This window comes from Puma concolor, chromosome B4, assembly GCF_028749965.1.
Source record: "Puma concolor isolate L17-30 chromosome B4, mPumCon1.1.hap2, whole genome shotgun sequence".
NCBI classification, from domain to species: domain Eukaryota; kingdom Metazoa; phylum Chordata; class Mammalia; order Carnivora; family Felidae; genus Puma; species Puma concolor.
In genome coordinates this window covers 137,609,211-137,618,374 of record NC_141673.1, presented here as the reverse complement: position 1 = coordinate 137,618,374, position 9,164 = coordinate 137,609,211, and the positions used below count along the sequence as shown (strand labels likewise).

The following is a 9,164-nucleotide window of genomic DNA, read 5'->3' as shown; positions in this document are numbered from 1 at the left end:
TTAGCTTCCTGCTTTTCCCCATCTGAGTCTGAGCTGTCTGTCTACCACGTGGCGCCTCTCTCCGGAGTTTTGTCCCAGGCCCCACTGTGTTTCAAAACCCCATACTCACGAGACCCTGCCGTTGAGACCCACAGTGATCTTCTCGGGGAGGGTCTGGCAGTGCTGTGGCCAGGGCTGGCTTGTCTCAGGAAACAGTCATGGTACTCTGTGGTGCAGCAGCTCAGAGTTTATGGTAAACTGCAACACACAGCAAGCGTCTTTGTTCCTCTGTGGGTGAATGTGGCAACTTGATGACGCCTGCTATCTTTTTCTTTTAGCATCTTGAGGGTATAATCCTACTGTCTTCTTGCTTTATTTCTGAGGAAATCAGCTATCTATCTAATTGTTGCTCTTTTGAATATGTGTGTGTGTATATATATATATACACACACATACACACACACGTATACATATATACACACACACACATCTTTTCTTTGATCAAGATTTCTTTGTCATCTTTGTAAGATATGCCTGGATCTTTTCTTTCTAGTCTTTGAATTTCAAAGGTCAGGAATTTATAGCTTGAAGTCTTTCATTATTTATAAAATTTATCATCTGTTATCTTTTCAAATATTGCTTTTGCCCATTTTTTCTCTTTTTTTGACCAATAACATACTTTATTTTCTAGACCCTATATCTCTTACTGTCTCTTCTGTATTTTCTACACTCTTGTCTTTTCATACTTCAATATAGATGGTTCCTTCGGATTTATCGTCAAGTTCATCAATTTCTCTTCTTATTACCCACTGGGGTCTTATTTTGATTTTACAAAATTTTTATACCTTTATAGCCAACAGTTCTCTCCTGAAATCTTATTTGTGTCTTTGAAAATATTTAGCATAATTATTGAAGGTGTATATGATGACACCTGTTGTCTGAGTGTCCCGTCAGTCTTTGATTTTCTTTTATTTTTATAGTGGTTTCTATTTTTGTTATTTTATATTCCCACATGCCTTTTTTTTTTTTTTTAACGGAGCACTGGACATTGTACCTGAAAAACTGCAGAAATAATTTCAACCCTACCTATGATACTGTCTTTCTCTAGAGAAGATTTAAGTTTGCTTCTGGCAGTCCTGTAGTAGTGGTAGTAATCTAGGATTATCTTCATTCAATTCCAGTGACTTAGATTATTGATAGCTGGGCTTTTTTCTTCTTCTTCTAAAACCAGTCTTCATTCACTCTCATTCTGAGGATGTGCTTTCAGATGGTTTAAGTGAATTAAATAAGTAAGGCTGGTATAATCTTTTCTTTTTTATGGGTGTGCTCTGCCTGTAGATTTAGGTATTAGGATTTTGTTCATTTCATGGAATTAAGTTTGGAAGCTTTCTATATTTCTTCACTCAAAAAACTTTTATAACGTATGTTATATGCTTGTTAAAGATTTCACAAAATTTATTTATAAAAACATTAGGGCTAGGTAATTTCTTGTAATTGGCTGGGAACTCTGATTCCCTTCTCTATTTTTCTTTCAGTTTTTTTTTTTAATATTAGGATTTAAAAATTTTTTAATTGTGGTAAAAAACACATAATAAAGTTTACCATCTTAACCATTTTTATTTTTTTGAAATTTATTTATTTATTTTGAGAGAAAGAGAGTGTCTGTGTGTTATCATGAGCACGGGAGGGGCAGAGAGAGAGAGGGAGAGAGAGAATCCCAAGTGATTCCCCATGCACTGTCAGTACAGAACCCAACGTGCGGCTGGACCTCACAAACCATGAGATCATGACCTGAGCTGAAATTAAGAGTTGGACTCTTAACTCATTGAGCCACCCAGGCACCCCTACCACCTTAACCTTTTTATTTTTTTTTTTTTTTTTTTTATTTTTTTTTTTTTTTTAAATTTTTTTTTTCCAACGTTTATTCATTTTTGGGACAGAGAGAGACAGAGCATGAATGGGGGAGGGGCAGAGAGAGAGGGAGACACAGAATCGGAAACAGGCTCCAGGCTCTGAGCCATCAGCTCAGAGCCCGACGCGGGGCTCGAACTCACGGACCGCGAGATCGTGACCTGGCTGAAGTCGGACGCTTAGCCGACTGCGCCACCCAGGCGCCCCATCCTTAACCTTTTTAAAGTACACAGTTCAGTGATAGTCACATTCTTGTGAAACTGTCACCACCATCCATCTCTGGAACTCTTTTTCATCTTGCCGTTTTGAAACTCTATACTCATTGAATAAGAACTTCCTATTCTTCCCTATGCTTAGGCCATGGCAACCACTCTTCCACTTTCTGTCTGTATGAATTTGATTATTGTAAGTAGCTCGTGTTTGTTAATCATACTGTATTTGTCTTTTTTGTAATCAGCTTGTTTCACTTAGAGCATAATCCTCTAGGTTCATCTATGTTGTAGCATGTATTAGATTGTCCTTCCTTTTTAAGGCTGAATAATATTCCATTGTATGTTTATAATATATTTTGTTTATTCATCTATCAGTGGAACTTGGCTATTGTGAAAAATGCTGCTACAAACATGGGTATACAAACATCTCTTAGAGACCTTGTTTTTGATTTTTTTGGATATATACCTAGAACTGGGATTGCTGGTTCATATGATTATTTCATTTTGAACATTTTAAAATCATTCTACACTTGGGGCGCCTGGGTGGCGCAGTCGGTTAAGCGTCCGGCTTCAGCCAGGTCACGATCTCGCGGTCCGTGAGTTCGAGCCCCGCGTCAGGCTCTGGGCTGATGGCTCGGAGCCTGGAGCCTGTTTCCGATTCTGTGTCTCCCTCTCTCTCTGCTCCTCCCCCGTTCATGCTCTGTCTCTCTCTGTCCCAAAAATAAATAAACGTTGAAAAAAAAATTAAAAAAAAAATCATTCTACACTTAAGTTTACCAATGCTTACATTTTAATGACAATGTTACTTGAAAGGTTTATTTGTACGCAGTGTAGTTTTAGGAGGTAAGCTTAAGGCACTTTGTACATGCGTCTACAAAAAAAAGGTTACATACATATTTCTTTTAATGAAAGAAGATGTTACTTCAGAGAAGGTTTATACACAGTATTGTTTCCATGAGTTAAGCACACGGCTGTTCTAATATGCTTCTACAAATACTTTCAAAAATACTTCTATGTTAATGATAGAAGATGCTACTTGTGAAAACGCTTAAATGCAGGGTAGTTTCAACTAGTTAAGCATATGGCTCTTCCCTTATATTTATTCCCTTATTTTTATAAGTTTGTAAACTTATGTTTACAAACACTTGTGTCTTAATGAAAGAAGATATTACTTGAAGGAAGCCTCATAAACAGTGTAGCTCCAATCAGTTAAGCGTACGGCGATTCCCATAGACAGTAAACCTTGGATTGTGAGTAACTTGTTCTGCAAATGTTCTGCAAGATAAGCGAATGTTCCTAATAAATTTTAACTTGATAAATGAGTGACGTCTTGCAATATGAGTAGTTTGTGATGCTGAATGTCACATGATCACAACTGAGCCAATGGTTCTTCACTCTCTCTCTCTCTCTCATTGCGGGATTGTAGGTGATGATGGTCTCCCATGCTCAGATGCTCGATCTCAGGCCACAGTGTTTGGCAGGAATCAGTGATATTTCAGAACGCTGGAAGGTGCCTACAACTGGCAATAGTGTATTTTTTGTCACTTCAAAGCACCTATGGATGGTCCTTTGCTTTTCCACCCAAGAATGAGTTTAGGAATGCTTTGCCTCATCCTAGGTCAGGCTGCCTGCAGATATAGACCCTTTCCTCTGCTGCCTTATTACCAAGTTACATTAAATACAGTATATGACACAGTCACAGTATATGTACTGCAGTCAACATCCCTGCGAGCGTGTACGATGGCCCTCCTGTGGAAAGCGGTTGAAAGAACGGCGGTAAGAAGGAGATGATGACTGTGGAAGTTAAGAAGGAAATCAGTGAGAAGTATAAACGAGGTATGCACCGAAATTGCAAAATTTTATAAGAAGTTTACACCTGCATCTCGTCTGCAGAGGAGGAGGAGGAGAAAAAAGTGGAGGAATCCCTCACATCAAATGAGATTAGGGAGATGTGTAAAATGTGGGAAAGAGTGCAAAGTTTTGTAGAAAAGCACCACCTGAATAAGGCTGTAACAGTGCAAGCAATGAATCTGTTTAATGACAACGCAATGTCCGTTTCTGTGAAATCGTCAAAAGAAGGTGAAAGCAAGTGCCACTGGATAGGTTCCTTGTTAAACTTGCAGGAAAAGAAAAAGAGTCCATGGAGCCAATAGATAGCAGTGATCCTGTTAGTGAAAGTCGTCCTACACAACAGCCCTCCTCTCTCTTGCCGCCCTCACACCAGCCACAAAGGGTTTTAAAGGTAAGTGCAGGTCAATTTATTCATTTTTCTTTATATTTTGTATTTTCTTTATTGTTTTGTATTATATCACAGAATTTTAATCCTTTTTATATGGATATTTTTGCGTTGTGGAATGAATCTTTTAAAGTTCCCGTGATTTCTTATGGAGAAATTCGCTTTGATACACAAGTGCTTTGGATTACAAGCATGTCTCTGGAACGATTTATGCTCACAACCCGAGGTTTTACTATACTTCAACACATACTTTTTTAAGTTTTTATTTTAATTCCAGCAGTTAGCATACAGCGTAATGTTGGTCGCAGGTGTACAATATAGGGATTCAACACTTGCGTACATCACCCAGTGCTCGTCACAAGCGCCTCCTTCATCCCCCATCACCTAGTCCTCCCGTCTCCCCACCCTCCCCTTGGGTAACCAGCAGCGTGTTCTCTGTAGTTATGAGCCTGTTTCTTGCCTTACCTCTCTCTCTCTCTCTTTCCCTCTTTGCTCTTTTGTTTCTTAAATTCCACATATGAGTGAACTATGGTGTTTGGTTTTCTATGACTGACTTACTTTGCTTAGCATAATACTCTCTAGCTCTGTCCATGTCATTGCAAATAGCAAGGTTCCATTTTTTGTTTGACTGGGAAAATAACTTTGTTTTCTTCTGGGGTGTGGGCAGATGACTAGTCTCAGAACTTCTGGAATTGCCTCTTGGTGCCAGTGACCTTTGCGACTTTGAGCCTGTTGCAGTGCACAGCCTTTTTCAAGAGCCAATACCCACTGTGACAGTGTTGCCAGTCTGGACATCCCCAAAGCAGACAGGTGCACGGACATGTTCTTGTGGCATTTCTCAAAGCAGTTGTACTTTTGGATGCAGTGGAAGTAGTCTCAGCAGATGACAGTGGTTCTCTGTGTCTTCATCTTGGACACCACACCAGGCAGAATCTGCCCTTGGATGGACACATCACCAGTAAAGGGACATTTCTTGTCAGTGGGCTCCTTGGGCTTCTTGAAGCCTAGAGCAATGTTTCTGCAGTATCATAGCAGCTTCTTTTTGCCAGTTTCTCTAAGCAGGACCCTCTCTTGACTTTGAAAGTTGGTTGTCTGTTTTAGATGGGCATGGTGAGTCTAAAAGTCTGCCATCTTCCCAGCTACCTGAAGAAAGGACAAGATTTTATTCTTTCTTATAGCTGGTAATATTTCATAGTTTATATATATATATACCACGTCTTCTTTATCCATTCATTGTCAATGGATACTTGGGCTATGTCTGTAATTGCGCTATGTAGATTGTAGATAATGCTGCTGTAAACATCAGGGTGCAGGTATACCTTTGAATTAGTATTTTTTGGATAAATACCTAGTAGTGTGATTGCTGGATTGTATGGTAGTTCAATTTTTAACTTTCGGAAGAGTCTCCATATTGTTTTCCAGAGTGGCTGTACAATTTGCATTTCCACCAAGAGTGCAAGAGGGTTCCCCTTACTCCATATCCTTACCAACACTTGTTGTTTCCTGTGTTGTTGAGTTTTGCAATTCTGATAGGTGTGAGGTGATATCTCTTTGTACTTTTGATTTGTATTTCCCTGATGATGATGAGTCATCTTGTCATGTGTCTGTTGGCCATCTGTAGGTCTTCTTTGGAAAAATGTCTGTTCATATCTTCTGCCATTTTCAATTGGATTATCCATTTTGGGGGTGTTGAGTTTTATAAACTCTTTATATATTTTGGATACTAATCCTTTATCTGATGTGTCATTTGCAAATATCTTCTCTCATTCTGTAGGTTGTGTTGTGTTTTGCTGATGTTTCCTTTGATGTGCAGAAGCTTTTTATTTTGATTAAGTCCCAATAGTTTATTTTGCTTTTGTTTCCCTTGCTCTAGAGACATATCTAGAAAGAAGTTGCACTGCCCAATGTCCACAGGAAAGCAATGCCTGTGTTCTCCTCTAGGATTTTTTATTTTTATTTTTACTTTTTTTTTTAAGGTAAGCTTTGCTCGCAGCACCAAGCCCAATGTGGGGCTTGAACTCATGGCCCTTAGATCAAGATCTGAGGTGAGATCAAGAGTCAGATACTTAACTGACTGAGCCACCCAGGCACCCCTCCTCTGAGATTTTTTTGTTTTCAAGTCTCACATTTAGGTCTTTCAACCATTTTGAATTTATTTTTGTGTATGGTGTAAGAAAATGGTCCAGTTTCATTCTTTTGCATATTGCTTTCCAGTTTTGCCAACATCATTTGTTGAAGAGACTGTCTTTTTCCTACTGGATATTCTTTCCTGCTGTGTCAAAGATTAATTGACCATATAGTTGTGGGTTTATTTCTGGGTACTCTATTCTGTTGCATTGACCTGTGTGTCTGTTTTTATGCCAGTACCATACTATTTTGATCACTACAGCTTTGTAACATAACTTGAAGCCCAGAATTGTGATGCCTCCAGCTTTGCTTTTCTTTTTCAAGATTGCTTTGTCGATTTGGGGTCTTTTGTGGTTCCATGCAAATTTTAGGATTGTTTGTTCTAGCTCTGTGAAAAATGCCTTTGGTATTTTGATAGGGATTGCATTAAATGTGCATTGCTTTGGGTAGTATAGACATTTTAACAGTATTTGCTGTTCCAATCCATGGGCATGGGATGTCTTTCCATTTCTTTGGGTCATCTTCACTTTCTTACATTAGTGTTTTATGGTTTTCAGAACACAGGTCTTTCACCTCTTTGATTAGGTTTATCCCTAGGTATCTTATTGTTTTTGCTGCAAATGTAAATGAGATTGATTCCTTAATTTCTCTTTCTGCTGCTTCATGTTGGTAAATAGAAATGCAACAGATTTCTGTACGTTGGTTTTGTGCCCTGTGACTTTACCAAATTCGTGTATCAGTTCTAGCAGTTTTTTGGTGGAATCTTTCAGATTTTTTACACATAGTATCATGTCACCTGCAAATAGTGAATGTTTTACTTCTTCCTTACCAATTTGGATGCCTTTGCTTTCTTTTTGCTGTCTGATTACTATGGCTAGGACTTCTAGTACTATGTTAAGTAAGAGTGGTGAGAGTGGACATCCCTATCTGTTCCTGACCATAGAGGAAAAGCTCTCAATGTTTCCCCACTTAGGATGATGTTAGCTGTGAGTTTTTCAAATATGGCCTTTATTATGTGGAGGTATGTTCCCTCTAAACCTACTTTGTTGACAGTTTTTATCGTGAATGGATATTGTACTTTGTCAAATGCTTTTTCTGCATCTATTGAAAGGATCGTATGGGTCCTCTCCTTTCTTTTATTAATGTGGTGTATCATGTTGATTAATTTGCAAATATTGAACCATCCTTGCAACCCAGGAATAAATCCCACTTGATTGTGGTGAATGATTCTTTTAGCATATTACTGGATTTTGTTTGCTAGTATTTTACTGAGCATTTTTTGCATCAATGTTCGTCACAGATATTGGCCTGTAGTTCTCTTTTTGAATGGTGTCTTTGTCTGATTTTGGTTTCAGGGTAATTCTGGCCACACACATTGAATTCAAATAGTTTCCTTGCTTTTCTAATTTTTGGAATTGTTTGAGAAGCATAGGTATTAACTCTTCTTCAAATGTTTTGTAGAATTCACCTGTGAAGCCATCTGGCCCTGGACTTTTTTTTGTTGGGAGCTTTCGATTATTGATTCAGTTTATTTGCTGGTTATTGGTCTGTTCAAGTTTTCTATTTCTTCCTGTTTCTGTTTTGGTATTTTATATGTTGTTAAGAATTCATCCATTTCTTCCAGGTTGTCCAACTGGTTGGCATATATTTTTTCATAATATTCTCTTAAAACTGTGTTTCTGTGGTGTTGGTGGTTATTTCTCCTCTCTCATTTGTTATCTTAGTCATTTGGGTCCTTTTTTTTTTCTTTTTGATAAGTCTGGCTATAGGTTTATCAATTTTATTAATTTTTTCAAAGAACCAGCTCCTGGTTTCATTGGTCTTTTCTATTGGTTTTTAGTTTCTATATCATATGTTTTTGTTCTAATCTTTATTATTTACTTCATTTGGCTGCCCTGAGGCATTGTCTGTTACTCTTTTTCTGGCTCCTTTAGGTGTGATGTTAGTTGTTTGAGATTTTTCTTACTTCTTGACTTAGGCCTATATTGCTATGTACTTCCCTCTTATTTATTTATTTATTTATTTATTTATTTATTTATTTATTTTGAGAGAGAGAGAGAGAGCACAAGCTCAGGAGGAACAGAGAGGGAGAGGGAGAGAGAGAAAATCTCAAGCAGGCTCCACGCTGTCAGTGCAGAGTTCGACGTGGGGCTTAAAGCCATGAACTGTGAGATCATGACCTGAGTTGAAATCAAGAGTCAGACGTTTGACTGAGGCACCCAAGCACCCCTGATCCTCTGTTGATTTTTTTGTAATGTTTTATTTTATTTTTGAGACAGAGAAAGACAGAACATGAGCAGGGGAGGGGCAGAGAGAGAGGGAGACACAGAATCCGAAGCAGACTCCAGGCTCTGAGCTGTCAGCACAGAGCCCGACACGGGGATCGAACTCACAAACCGCGAGATCATGACCTAAGCCAAAGTCAGATGCTTAACCAACTGAGCCACCCAGGCACCCCTCCTCTCTTGATTTTTTAAAAAAAATTTTTAACTTTTATTTATTTTTGAGACAGAGACAGAGCATGAATGGGGGAGGGTCAGAGAGAGAGGGAGACACAGAATCCGAAACAGGCTCCAGGCTCTGAGCTGTCAGCACAGAGCCCAATGCGGAGCTTGAACTCACGGACTGTGAGATCATGACCTGAGCCGAAGTTGGATGCTTAACCGACTGAGCCACCCAGGTGCCCCTCCTCTGTTGAT

At 38.8% G+C, this 9,164-nt stretch overlaps 1 pseudogene; it reads right to left on the bottom strand.

Annotated features, from left to right (window-relative positions):
• Window positions 1–4,974: 4,974 nt before the first annotated feature.
• On the bottom strand, window positions 4,975–5,469 carry LOC112867601 (small ribosomal subunit protein uS17 pseudogene; annotated as a pseudogene).
• Between the last annotated feature and the right edge of the window lie 3,695 nt (window positions 5,470–9,164).